This window comes from Triturus cristatus, chromosome 5_2 (assembly GCF_964204655.1).
Source record: "Triturus cristatus chromosome 5_2, aTriCri1.1, whole genome shotgun sequence".
NCBI lineage: Eukaryota > Metazoa > Chordata > Amphibia > Caudata > Salamandridae > Triturus > Triturus cristatus.
This window is the reverse complement of record NC_140588.1, coordinates 305,641,763-305,657,444: the sequence shown is the minus strand read 5'-3', so window position 1 is coordinate 305,657,444 and position 15,682 is coordinate 305,641,763.

Below are 15,682 nucleotides of genomic sequence, written 5' to 3'. Positions count from 1 at the left end.
TGGTTTTTTCAGTGAATATATATATATATATATATATATATATATGCACTGATATGGCTCCGTGATGTTGGACCCCTGGCGCTTCTGTAAATCCGGTGCGACGCCTCAGTAGAGCCACACTGAAGAATTATTCACCATCACATTTCTTCCAAGAAATAATTGGCGCGCACTCACAAAGCTCTGTTTTCTTGATCCCCAAAATCTTTTATTCAGCTTATTTTCGTTTCAAAGTTGAGGGATAAACCAACGCATTTCGCTATCCACTGATAGCTTGGTCACGGTTAGTGTTGCTCCTTCAAACCCACCAATAAGAAAGGTGATGCGAAGTCATGTGATTCTTACATTGTCAATCAACATTGAATGTTTTTACCCTAAAGGATTCTGGTACTCGTAGTCAAAATAACCCAAAACCAACCATGAATTAATGCGTATAAGTTATAAACATTATCTTTTTCTCCTGTCTATGTTTATATACAACTGTGAATGTCCTCTGTTGAAATCCTTTAAACAATAACTGTGCCAGATTGCCACGACAGAAAATATTAGGTGTATGTTCCACCTAACGATCTTTTTAAACAATAGGCATTTATATTCATGTAAAATTTGAATAAAGTTACAACCTCATTGAATAACGCTTAAAGCCCTCCAGTGGGCTATTATTGTGATTCATGGTTGTTTCATACTAGGGACACCGGGTTTATGCATCATTTGAGTAACTGTATTTATAACTCGAAATTTTTAGCCTATCTCCTTCCCCTATCCAGGTCACATTATAACTAGGAAACAAACAACAAGGAAAACAAAATTTCTTACAGGTGCACGTACAGTTCCTCACTCTGGTTTAACCCCCAGGGGGTGTACGTTCTGAAGTTCAATATTTGCCGTGATTCACGGCGTCTCAAATTCTTTTCTCTGTCTCCCCCTCTTTCATTTGCAGGGATTGTCTCCAGACCATAAAAACAGAGTAATTTCCAGTTGCTGTCATGGTGCGTCTCCATGTGTTTGGCAACGGTGTTACTTCTGTCTTTGTTTACCGTTGCTCTCACATGTTCGAGTATCCTTTTTTTTAATTCAAACTTCGTACTGCCAATGTATTTGAGTGAACAGGGGCACTCGATCACATACACCACGAATTGGCTTTTGCAGGTAATCAATTCTTTTATTACCCATTTTTTGATGTTTTTGCCATCGTGCATTGGAACTTCTGTTATGTTTTTAGCAATTTGACACACTTTGCACGAATGGCATTTTTTGAAACCCTTCGTTGTCAGCCATTGAGTTCCTTTCTTTTTGGTGTGATCTTGATGATGACTATGTACTAGTTTGTCGCGTAAGTTCCTAGCATGACGGAACGTGATGTTAGGATGCTTACCCATAATTTCCCTGACTGTTGGGTCTAACTGTAAGAGTTTCCAATTCCTGCGTAAGATATCACCTATTTGTTTGGCTTCATTGGAATGATCCAAAATGAGTCTTATTGGTGTCGGTTGATGCACATCAATGCTTGAATCTTGTTTCTGGGTGTTCAAAAGGATTGATCTCTTTTTTTCATTAGCACGCCTCCAGCAACTCTGAATGGTACTTGTTTGGTATCCGCGATGTTTGAATCTGATGGCTGAATTTTGACTGTGTTGTAACCACTCCTGTTGTTCTGAACAGATTCGGCGTAGCCTCAAGAATTCCCCATATGGAATATTGTTTTTTACTGCTGGTTGGTGGAAACTATTGGCATGTAGAATTGAGTTGGTAGATGTTGCTTTCCTGTGTAGTGTGGTTTCTAATTTATTGTTGGCAACATAAATCTCTGTGTCTAAAAAGATGATTTTCTCATTACTAATGTTATGCGTAAATTTGATATTGGCATCTGTGGAGTTTAGAATTTGAAAGTATTCCTCAAATTCTTGTGCCGTGCCGTCCCACACTATTAAAAGGTCATCGATATATCGTAACCATTTCATGATTTTTTCCACAAATTTGTCATTGTTGGGATGCCATGCTATCTGTTGCTCCCACCAACCCATGGTCAGGCATGCGTATGCCGGGCTGAAAGAGAACCCCATCGCGCATCCTTTCATTTGCAAGTAAATTTCATCACCAAAAAGAAATACATTTTGAGTTAGGCACATCTGGATCATATCCATCAACATCTGATTGTGATGTTTGAATTTGATGTCTCTTTCTTTCAAAAAGAAACTGCATGCAGTTAGTCCAATATTATTGTCAATGTTAGTGTATAAAGATATCACGTCCATCGTGATTAACAGATATGACGCATGCCATGGTAGTTCCTGTAGGTGTTTTAACAGATCAGTTGTGTCACGTACATATGAATTTAAATTGAGCACGAAGGGCATCAAGAAATGGTCAATGTAACTGGCTACAGGTTCCATCAAAGATCCTTTTGCTGACACAATTGGCCGGCCTGGTGGTCTCTGGGGATTTTTATGGACCTTAGGTAGGAAATATATGGTTGCCATGATTGGATGTTCCGTCATTAGAAATTTTTGCTCATCTTCATCAATTAGATTTTGTTTTCGCCATTTGATTAGGTTTTTATCCAACTTTTCTTTAAAGATTTTTGTTGGGTTCCTGTCTAATTTGGAATAATATTCCCTATTATCCAGTTGTCTATGTGCTTCCATTACATAATCTTCTGTATTTTGAATGACGATGTTTCCTCCTTTATCCGCCATTTTTATGGTGATGGTTTTGTCCTCTGTCAGAGTTTTAAGAGCCAATCTTTGTTCTTTTTTCAAGTTGTCTTTGAATTTTGAAAATCTAATGTTGTAGATTTCCTGTACTACTGCCTCTTGGAAGATATCAATCTTATTCCCTGGTGGTAATTGCGGGTAGAAGCGTGAGGCTGGCTTTTTACCACTTAGACCAGCACCCAGTTGCGGGCATGCTATGGATTCATCGATCATTTCTGGTTCATTCATGACGTCCAAATTGATTAAAGTTAAAAGTGCCGGCATATCTGTGGTTTGTAAAGATGATTTTGTACTTGGTTCCATAATTTTGCGTTTCTCCATGCTCTTTGTCATCTCTTGATTGTCTTTGAACATTTTGGCCAATTTAATCTTCCTGACAGATTTGTATATGTCAATTCTGGTTTGTGCCAAGTCCATTGTTTGTATCGGGCAAAAATTGAAGCCGTGTTTAAGTAGAGAAATGGTATCCTTTGTGAGTATGTGGTTGGATAAATTCATTATAACTAATTCTTCTTTATCCTCCGGGACAGCCGTCCAGTCTATTTTGAGGTCTTCTGTGGCATACTTCTGGTTTTGGTACCTGTCTCCTCTGACCCACTTTTTTCTTTGTCCACGTCTTGTTGCTTTTTTGTTGCTGATGTTGGGGTACGTTGTACCCATTTTCGCCCTCTGCCTCTTCCTCTTGCGTTTTGAAATTGATATTGATTCTGTTCCCAGAGTCTCTGTTGTAAGACCAGTCTCATGTCCCCTAAAAAATTCCTGGTTGTATGTTCCTCGCTTGATTCGCCTTCAATGTCACTCCCTCCTGTTGATGCTAATGATGTTAGACTTGCGGAGCTGTCTGCCCCTCTGTCCCCTTGTCGCTGCTCCTTGAATATATCGAATTTTCTGGCATATGTGAAAATGCGTCCCTGCGCATAATCTTCTTTGTCGCGCTGAAATTTAGCCTGTTTCCTTGATTTAACCACCTCTTCATGTTTATCCACATATTTATCAAGGTCTGCTTTTAGTTTAGTCATTTCAGAATTCATTTCCATATTTGATAATTCTTTTTCCAAGGTTGATAATTCCTCCTTGATTTTAATGAGTGCTATTTCGATATGTTTGACTAGAATGGCGATCAGGCCCAGTGATGAATTTAGTACATAATCACCCCATTCTTGTAAAAGTTCATTGCTGGCATCTGTTTGACTAGGCATCAATGATATGCGAAGTCCTCTTGGGACACGTCGGACCTCTAAATATTTTTTCAAGGTAGTCAGCTCCCACCACTTGTTGATTTCCTTTTTGCTCAATTTTTCCCACAATTTTAATTTGCTCCGGACATCTGTCTTTGCAGGTTCTGCATTCCGTTCCCTGCGATTCGGTTCCCTTAACGATGCATCCTGGTCAAAAAAGGAGGCTAATTGTTCATTACGTTGTGCATCACGTTTATCCATTGTTCTTTTTTTACTCTTTTTTGCCCTCCAAAAGAAACAAAACTCCTTCGTATTTGCTGTTGCTGCCGTCTTACAATGTTATCAATAGCGGAAGCACTGTTAACAAGGGGATTCGCAGAGCTGTCCGTCAGAAAGATATGAATGCTGATACATTTGAAAAAACACCTCTACATATCCTTCAATGAATATAATTGCGGTAGTGTTGCTAAAGCAATCTGCTTTCCTTTGACGGGGATAGTCAGTTACATGCACACGGTGATTCACTGAAAACTAACGCCCACACACAGCACGGGAGGCTTACCTACACCCTCCGATGTCGATTCCCCGTCCCCAGCTGTCGCGGGTACTGCAGCTTTCATCCGTAAATCTGCCAAATGAAATCCAAAACTGACGGTCACCGGGTCCAAATGATAATTATGCACTGATATGGCTCCGTGATGTTGGACCCCTGGCGCTTCTGTAAATCCGGTGCGACGCCTCAGTAGAGCCACACTGAAGAATTATTCACCATCACATTTCTTCCAAGAAATAATTGGCGCGCACTCACAAAGCTCTGTATTCTTGATCCCCAAAATCTTTTATTCAGCTTATTTTCGTTTCAAAGTTGAGGGACAAAACCAACGCGTTTCGCTATCCACTGATAGCTTGGTCACGGTTAGTGTTGCTCCTTCAAACCCACCAATAAGAAAGGTGATGCGAAGTCATGTGATTCTTACATTGTCAATCAACATTGAATGTTTTTACCCTAAAGGATTCTGGTACTCGTAGTCAAAATAACCCAAAACCAACCATGAATTAATGCGTATAAGTTATAAACATTATCTTTTTCTCCTGTCTATGTTTATATACAACTGTGAATGTCCTCTGTTGAAATCCTTTAAACAATAACTGTGCCAGATTGCCACGACAGAAAATATTTGGTGTATGTTCCACCTAACGATCTTTTTAAACAATAGGCATTTATCTTCATGTAAAATTTGAATAAAGTTACAACCTCATTGAATAACGCTTAAAGCCCTCCAGTGGGCTATTATTGTGATTCATGGTTGTTTCATACTAGGGACACCGGGTTTATGCATCATTTGAGTAACTGTATTTATAACTCGAAATTTTTAGCCTATCTCCTTCCCCTATCCAGGTAGCGAAAATAAGCTGAATAAAAGATTTTGGGGATCAAGAATACAGAGCTTTGTGAGTGCGCGCCAATTATTTCTTGGAAGAAATGTGATGATATATATATATATATATACATATATATATATATATGATTCCAAGACGAAAGAGCACTCCACTGCAGGACACTTGTTAAAAGCTTTACTCATATGCAGGAGCAAAACTGGTTTGGGATGTCCATAGTGCCTAACACGTTTCGAGTCTCCTGACTCTTGATCACAGGCTGATAGAGGCATCGCGGAACAAAAAGCAGTTCACTGCAATTATATCCCTTCGGTGGGATCTCACAGGTGAGTTTAATTCCACGCCGTGCACTATGGGATTTGTAGTGCTGTTATGTTATGTATTACCCTCCAGTGGGTTTGCGCCGCTTTGCCAGATTTCATATTAAAAACATAACCCTCCAGTGGGCTTCTGACAATGGAAACCAGTCCAATTATTGAGTCTGCTGTGACCACAATGGGGCTGCGAGAAGTTCTGTGCCCCAGCGGCTCCATTCTTTCATTTCAACGGCGGGGCATCTTTCACGGCGGGACAGCCGTAATTATGATTCCAAGTTTTATCCAAAAGACGAAAGAGCACTCCATTGCAGGACACTTGTTAAAAGCTTTATTCATATGCAGGAGCAAAACTGGTTTGGGATGTCCAGACATTTCATAGTGCCTAACGCGTTTCTAGTCTCCTGACTCTTGATCACAGGCTGATAGAGGCATCGCAGAACAAAAAGCACTTCACGGCAATTATATCCCTCAGGGGGGATCTCACAGGTGAGTTTAATTCCACGCCGTGCACTATTTGTAGTGCTGCTATGTTATTTATGACCCTCCAGTGGGTTTGCTCCGCTTTGCCAGATTTCATATTAAAAACATAACCCTCCAGTGGGCTTCTGACATCGGAAACCAGTCCAATTATTGAGTCTGCTGTGACCGCAATGGGGCTGCGAGAAGTTCTGTGCCCCAGCGGCTCCATTCTTTCATGACAACGGCGGTGCATCTTTCACGGCGGGACAGCCGTAATTATGATTCCAAGTTTTATCCAAAAGACGAAAGAGCACTCCACTGCAGGACACTTGTTAAAAGCTTTATTCATATGCAGGAGTAAAACTGGTTTGGGATGTCCAGACGTTTCATAGTGCCTAACGCGTTTCGAGTCTCCTGACTCTTGATCACAGGCTGAGAGAGGCATCGCGTAACAAAAAGCAGTTCATGGCAATTATATCCCTCCAGTGGGATCTCACAGGTGAGTTTAATTCCACGCCGTGCACTATGGGATTTGTAGTGCTGCTATGTTATTTATGACCCTCCAGTGGGTTTGCTCCGCTTTGCAAGATTTCATATTAAAAACATAACCCTCCAGTGGGCTTCTGACATCGGAAACCAGTCCAATTATTGAGTCCGCTGTGACCGCAATGGGACTGCGAGAAGTTGTGTGCCCCAGCGGCTCCATTCTTTCATTTCAAAGGCGGTGCATCTTTCACGGCGGGACAGCCGTAATTATGATTCCAAGTTTTATCCAAAAGACGAAAGAGCACTCCACTGCAGGACACTTGTTAAAAGCTTTATTCATATGCCGGAGCAAAACTGGTTTGGGATGTCCAGACATTTCATAGTGCCTCACGCGTTTCGAGTCTCCTGACTCTTGATCACAGGCTGATAGAGGCATCGCGGAACAAAAAGCAGTTCATGGCAACTATATCCCTCCGGTGGGATCTCACAGGTGAGTTTAATTCCATGCCGTGCACTATGGGATTTGTAGTGCTGCTATGTTATTTATGACCCTCCAGTGTGTTTGCTCCGCTTTGCCAGATTTCATATTAAAAACATAACCCTCCAGTGGGCTTCTGACATCGGAAACCAGTCCAATTATTGAGTTCGCTGTGACCGCAACGGGGCTGTGAGAAGTTCTGTGCCCCAGCGGCTCCATTCTTTCATTTCAACGGTGGTGCATCTTTCACGGCGGGACAGCCGTAATTATGATTCCAAGTTTTATCCAAAAGACGAAAGAGCACTCCACTGCAGGACACTTGTTAAAAGCTTTATTCATATGCAGGAGTAAAACTGGTTTGGGATGTCCAGAAATTTCATAGTGCCTAACGCGTTTCGAGTCTCCTGACTCTTGATCACAGGCTGATAGAGGCATCGCGGAACAAAAAGCAGTTCACGGCAATTATATCCCTCCGGTGGGATCTCACAGGTGAGTTTAATTCCACACCGTGCACTATGGGATTTGTAGTGCTGCTATGTTATTTATGACCCTCCAGTGGGTTTGCTCCGCTTTGCCAGATTTCATATTAAAAACATAACCCTCCAGTGGGCTTCTGACATCGGAAACCAGTCCAATTATTGAGTCCACTGTGACCGCAACAGGCCTGCGAGAAGTTCTGTGCCCCAGCGGCTCCATTCTTTCATTTGAACAGCTGTGCATCTTTCACGGCGGGACAGCCGTAATTATGATTCCAAGTTTTATTCAAAAGACGAAAGAGCACTCCACTGCAGGACACTTGTTAAAAGCTTTATTCATATGCAGGAGCAAAACTGGTTTGGGATGTCCAGACATTTCATAGTGCCTAACGCGTTTCGAGTCTCCTGACTCTTGATCACAGGCTGATAGAGGCATCGCGGAGCAAAAAGCAGTTCACGGCAATTATATCCCTCCGGTGGGATCTCACAGGTGAGTTTAATTCCACGCCGTGCACTATGGGATTTGTAGTGCTGCTATGTTATTTATGACCCTCCAGTGGGTTTGCTCCACTTTGCCAGATTTCATATCAAAAACATAACCCTCCAGTGGGCTTCTGACATCGGAAACCCGTCCAATTATTAAGTCCGCTGTGACCGCAACGGGGCTGCGAGAAGTTCTGTGCCCCAGCGGCTCCATTCTTTCATTTCAACGGCGGTGGATCTTTCACGGCGGGAAAGCCGTAATTATGATTCCAAGTTTTATCCAAAAGACGAAAGAGCACTCCACTGCAGGACACTTGTTAAAAGCGTTATTCATATGCAGGAGCAAAACTGGTTTGGGATGTCCAGACATTTCATAGTGCCTAATGTGTTTCGAGTCTCCTGACTCTTGATCACAGGCTGATAGAGGCATCGCGGAACAAAAAGCAGTTCACAGCAATTATATCCCTCCGGTGGGATCTCACAGGTGAGTTTAATTCCACGCAGTGCACTATGGGATTTGTAGTGCTGCTATGTTATTTATGACCCTCCAGTGGGTTTGCTCCACTTTGCCAGATTTCATATCAAAAACATAACCCTCCAGTGGGCTTCTGACATCGGAAACCCGTCTAATTATTGAGTCCGCTGTGACCGCAACGGGGCTGCGAGAAGTTCTGTGCCCCAGCGGCTCCATTCTTTCATTTCAACGGCGGTGGATCTTTCACGGCGGGACAGCCGTAATTATGATTCCAAGTTTTATCCAAAAGACGAAAGAGCACTCCACTGCAGGACACTTGTTAAAAGCGTTATTCATATGCAGGAGCAAAACTGGTTTGGGATGTCCAGACATTTCATAGTGCCTAACGTGTTTCGAGTCTCCTGACTCTTGATCACAGGCTGATAGAGGCATCGCGGAACAAAAAGCAGTTCACAGCAATTATATCCCTCCGGTGGGATCTCACAGGTTAGTTTAATTCCACGCAGTGCACTATGGGATTTGTAGTGCTGCTATGTTATTTATGACCCTCCAGTGGGTTTGCTCCGCTTTGCCAGATTTCATATTAAAAACATAACCCTCCAGTGGGCTTCTGACATCGGAAACCCGTCCAATTATTGAGTCCGCTGTGACCGCAACGGGGCTGCGAGAAGTTCTGTGCCCCAGCGGCTCCATTCTTTCATTTCAACGGCGGTGGATCTTTCACGGCGGGACAGCCGTAATTATGATTCCAAGTTTTATCCAAAAGACGAAAGAGCACTCCACTGCAGGACACTTGTTAAAAGCGTTATTCATATGCAGGAGCAAAACTGGTTTGGGATGTCCAGACATTTCATAGTGCCTAACGCGTTTCGAGTCTCCTGACTCTTGATCACAGGCTGATAGAGGCATCGCGGAACAAAAAGCAGTTCACAGCAATTATATCCCTCCGGTGGGATCGGATCTCACAGGTGAGTTTAATTCCACGCCGTGCACTATGGGATTTGTAGTGCTGCTATGTTATTTATGACCCTCCAGTGGGTTTGCTCCGCTTTGCCAGATTTCATATTACAAACATAACCCTCCAGTGGGCTTCTGACATCGGAAACCAGTCCAATTATTGAGTCCGCTGTGACCGCAACGGGGCTGCGAGAAGTTCTGTGCCCCAGCGGCTCCATTCTTTCATTTCAACGGCGGTGCATCTTTCACGGCGGGACAGCCGTAATTATGATTCCAAGTTTTATCCAAAAGACTAAAGAGCACTACACTGCAGGACACTTGTTAAAAGCTTTATTCATATGCAGGAGGAAAACTGGTTTGGGATGTCCAGACATTTCATAGTGCCTAACGCGTTTCGAGTCTCCTGACTCTTGATCACAGGCTGATAGAGGCATCGCGGAACAAAAAGCAGTTCACGGCAACTATATCCCTCCGGTGGGATCTCACAGGTGAGTTTAATTCCATGCCGTGCACTATGGGATTTGTAGTGCTGCTATGTTATTTATGACCCTCCAGTGGGTTTACTCCGCTTTGCCAGATTTCATATTAAAAACATAACCCTCCGGTGGGCTTTTGACATCGGAAACCAGTCCAATTATTGAGTCCGCTGTGACTGCAACGGGGCTGCGAGAAGTTCTGTGCCCCAGTGGCTCCATTCTTTTATTTCAACGGTGGTGCCTCTTTCACGGCGGGACAGCCATAATTATGATTCCAAGTTTTATCCAAAAGACGAAAGAGCACTCCACTGCAGGACACTTGTTGAAAGCTTTATTCATATGCAGGAGCAAAACTGGTTTGGGATGTCCAGACATTTCATAGTGCCTAACGCGTTTCGAGTCTCCTGACTCTTGATCACAGGCTGATAGAGGCATCGCGGAACAAAAAGCAGTTCACGGCAATTATATCCCTCCGGTGGGATCTCACAGGTGAGTTTAACTCCACGCGGTGCACTATGAAATTTTCAAAACTAATGGGGCGCTCCGCTCAGCTCCTACCCTGAAAGTCTCAGGGTGATTCGTCAAGCGGGGGCTTAGAAAACAGGGGGGTCCCAAAACGCGTTTTCCCCATGCATTTTCCCATAGGACCTTTAGTCGAAGGTACAGCCCGAAGTGCTGAACGGAATTACACCAAATTTGGCAAAGAGGTAGTCCTCAGGTCAGGCATGTGCCTTTTGCATATATGGTGTCAATCCGTTCAGTAGTTCCTGAGAAAATCAAAAGTAAATTCACATATATATCTGGGCGGAGCCTAACCACACATCTCATCGTGAGATCTGATTGGCTGTCAGCACTTCATCCAAGAAGTGTTGGCAGCCATCTTGGGACCAAAATACATGATAGCACCTCATTAAAAAGCATTGCAGTTAATAGAAGGTTTTAAGACTTTAGTTACATTATAAATCACTTGTTGATGGTACCATACTCATTTTAGGAATTGTGATGTGTTCTAAGGTGATTTTACCATGTGAAAAAGCCTTCTGCTGTGATATCATGAATCATGTTTGAGAGAAAACTATTTTCTCATGCTTTTCCCACAGAGGTTTGGAAGGTGATCTATAAGCTAAACTGAGAGCATATTTTCTGTAAATTCACATTATCTTTCTCAGTCATGTGAGAATGAAGTCTGACATTCTCAGTAAAACATGTACATCCAACAAGGGCAGAGACTGTCAGTTGATTCCCGTGTGTTCTACTGCAGCTTCCCAGAGTGTTCTAAAGAACAACTAGAGCGCTAACAGTCCTACTTATGACAAACATATGGCACACCTGAAGCCATCTTGGTTGGAATAAAGTGGTAACTCTTAAAACATTTAATTTAAAAAGGAAAAAATTAGGGGGTTCATTTTGCCATAGAAAGTATGATTAGTGCTGCAGAAAGAAAAATTAGGGCACATTTTGAGTGACTTCTCAAATCCTCTTCTATTTCATTAAAAAATTCTGAAATGCAGACTGAAACATGCACTTTCAATACCAGCAGCAGACTTCCCTGGTGAGCAGTAGCTTTACTACAGTGATCTAATAAGCAACTAGAGTGCTAACATTCTGAATTTATGGCAAATATGTGACACATCTGAATGCCTTCTTGATGGAATCAAAGTAAAAAACTGAAAGTATTTCCTACTGAGGAGACTGTAGTAAATGAGGAAATTAGGAAACATCATAACAAATAAGTCTCCCAAAATGGCCACCATAGACAAAAGAGCCCAAATGTAGCCCAAATATCACCCAGATGTAGCCCAAGTATAGCCCAATGACAGAATGTCCCAGAGTGTTCTAACGAACAACTAGAGTGCTAACAGTCTTACTTATGACAAAAGTATGGCACACCTGAAGCCATCTTGCTTGGAATAAAGTGATAACACTTAAAACATTTAATTTACAAAGGAACAAAATGAGGGGGTTCATTTTGCCATAGATATTATGATTAGTGCTGCAGAAAGAAAAATTAGGGCACATTTTGACTTCTCAAATTCTCTTCTTTTTCATAAAAATATTCTGACATGTAGACTGAAACATGCACTTTGAATACCAGCAGCAGACTTCCCTGGTGAGCAGTAGCTTTACTACAGTGATCTAATGAGCAACTAGAGTGCTAACATTCAGAATTAATGGCAAATGTGTGAGACATCTGAATGCCTTCTTGATGGAACCAAAGTAAAAAACTGAAAGTATTTCCTACTGAGGAGACTGCAGGAAATTATGAAACTTAATAACAAATAAATCTCCCAAGATGGCCACCAGAGGCAAAAGAGCCCAAATGTAGCCCAAATATCACCCAGATGTAGCCCAAGTATAGCCCAATGACAGAATGTCCCAGAGTGTTCTAACGAACAACTAGAGTGCTAACAGTCTTAGTTATGACAAAAGTATGGCACACCTGAAGCCATCTTGCTTGGAATAAAGTGGTAACACTTAAAACATTTAATTTACAAAGGAACAAAATGAGGGGGTTAATTTTGCCATAGATATTACGATTAGTGCTGCAGAAAGAAAAATTAGGGCACATTTTGACTTCTCAAATTCTCTTCTCTTTCATAAAAATATTCTGACATGCAGACTGAAACATGCACTTTGAATACCAGCAGCAGACTTCCCTGGTGAGCAGTAGCTTTACTACAGTGATCTAATGAGCAACTAGAGTGCTAACATTCAGAATTAATGGCAAATGTGTGAGACATCTGAATGCCTTCTTGATGGAACCAAAGTAAAAAACTGAAAGTATTTCCTACTGAGGAGACTGCAGGAAATTATGAAACTTAATAACAAATAAATCTCCCAAGATGGCCACCAGAGGCAAAAGAGCCCAATTGTAGCCCAAATATCACCCAGATGTAGCCCAAGTATAGCCCAATGACAGAATGTCCCAGAGTGTTCTAACGAACAACTAGAGTGCTAACAGTCTTAGTTATGACAAAAGTATGGCACACCTGAAGCCATCTTGCTTGGAATAAAGTGGTAACACTTAAAACATTTAATTTACAAAGGAACAAAATGAGGGGGTTAATTTTGCCATAGATATTACGATTAGTGCTGCAGAAAGAAAAATTAGGGCACATTTTGACTTCTCAAATTCTCTTCTCTTTCATAAAAATATTCTGACATGCAGACTGAAACATGCACTTTGAATACCAGCAGCAGACTTCCCTGGTGAGCAGTAGCTTTACTACAGTGATCTAATGAGCAACTAGAGTGCTAACATTCAGAATGTATGGCAAATGTGTGAGACATCTGAATGCCTTCTTGATGGAACCAAAGTAAAAAACTGAAAGTATTTCATACTGAGGAGACTGCAGGAAATTATGAAACTTAATAACAAATAAATCTCCCAAGATGGCCACCAGAGGCAAAAGAGCCCAAATCTAGCCCAAATATCACCCAGATGTAGCCCAAGTATAGCCCAATGACAGAATGTCCCAGAGTGTTCTAACGAACAACTAGAGTGCTAACTGTCTTACTTATGACAAAAGTATGGCACACCTGAAGCCATCTTGATTGGAATAAAGTGGTAACACTTAAAACATTTAATTTACAAAGGACCAAATGAGGGGGTTCATTTTGCCATAGATATTATGATTAGTGCTGCAGAAAGAAAAATTAGGGCACATTTTGACTTCTCAAATTCTCTTCTCTTTCATAAAAATATTCTTACATGTAGACTGAAACATGCACTTTGAATACCAGCAGCAGACTTCCCTGGTGAGCAGTAGCTTTACTACAGTGATCTAATGAGCAACTAGAGTGCTAACATTCAGAATTAATGGCAAATGTGTGAGACATCTGAATGCCTTCTTGATGGAACCAAAGTAAAAAACTGAAAGTATTTCCTACTGAGGAGACTGCAGGAAATTATGAAACTTAATAACAAATAAATCTCCCAAGATGGCCACCAGAGGCAAAAGAGCCCAAATGTAGCCCAAATATCACCCAGATGTAGCCCAAGTATAGCCCAATGACAGAATGTCCCAGAGTGTTCTAACGAACAACTAGAGTGCTAACAGTCTTAGTTATGACAAAAGTATGGCACACCTGAAGCCATCTTGCTTGGAATAAAGTGGTAACACTTAAAACATTTAATTTACAAAGGAACAAAATGAGGGGGTTAATTTTGCCATAGATATTACGATTAGTGCTGCAGAAAGAAAAATTAGGGCACATTTTGACTTCTCAAATTCTCTTCTCTTTCATAAAAATATTCTGACATGCAGACTGAAACATGCACTTTGAATACCAGCAGCAGACTTCCCTGGTGAGCAGTAGCTTTACTACAGTGATCTAATGAGCAACTAGAGTGCTAACATTCAGAATTTATGGCAAATGTGTGAGACATCTGAATGCCTTCTTGATGGAACCAAAGTAAAAAACTGAAAGTATTTCCTACTGAGGAGACTGCAGGAAATTATGAAACTTAATAACAAATAAATCTCCCAAGATGGCCACCAGAGGCAAAAGAGCCCAAATGTAGCCCAAATATCACCCAGATGTAGCCCAAGTATAGCCCAATGACAGAATGTCCCAGAGTGTTCTAACGAACAACTAGAGCGCTAACTGTCTTACTTATGACAAAAGTATGGCACACCTGAAGCCATCTTGATTGGAATAAAGTGGTAAGACTTAAAACATTTAATTTACAAAGGACCAAATGAGGGGGTTCATTTTGCCATAGATATTATGATTAGTGCTGCAGAAAGAAAAATTAGGGCACATTTTGACTTCTCAAATTCTCTTCTCTTTCATAAAAATATTCTTACATGTAGACTGAAACATGCACTTTGAATACCAGCAGCAGACTTCCCTGGTGAGCAGTAGCTTTACTACAGTGATCTAATGAGCAACTAGAGTGCTAACATTCAGAATTAATGGCAAATGTGTGAGACATCTGAATGCCTTCTTGATGGAACCAAAGTAAAAAACTGAAAGTATTTCCTACTGAGGAGACTGCAGGAAATTATGAAACTTAATAACAAATAAATCTCCCAAGATGGCCACCAGAGGCAAAAGAGCCCAAATGTATCCCAAGTATAGCCCAATGACAGAATGTCCCAGAGTGTTCTAACGAACAACTAGAGCGCTAACTGTCTTACTTATGACAAAAGTATGGCACACCTGAAGCCATCTTGATTGGAATAAAGTGGTAACACTTAAAACATTTAATTTACAAAGGACCAAATGAGGGGGTTCATTTTGCCATAGATATTATGATTAGTGCTGCAGAAAGAAAAATTAGGGCACATTTTGACTTCTCAAATTCTCTTCTCTTTCATAAAAATATTCTGACATGTAGACTGAAACATGCACTTTGAATACCAGCAGCAGACTTCCCTGGTGAGCAGTAGCTTTACTACAGTGATCTAATGAGCAACTAGAGTGCTAACATTCAGAATTAATGGCAAATGTGTGAGACATCTGAATGCCTTCTTGATGGAACCAAAGTAAAAAACTGAAAGTATTTCCTACTGAGGAGACTGCAGGAAATTATGAAACTTAATAACAAATAAATCTCCCAAGATGGCCACCAGAGGCAAAAGAGCCCAATTGTAGCCCAAATATCACCCAGATGTAGCCCAAGTATAGCCCAATGACAGAATGTCCCAGAGTGTTCTAACGAACAACTAGAGTGCTAACAGTCTTAGTTATGACAAAAGTATGGCACACCTGAAGCCATCTTGCTTGGAATAAAGTGGTAACACTTAAAACATTTAATTTACAAAGGAACAAAATGAGGGGG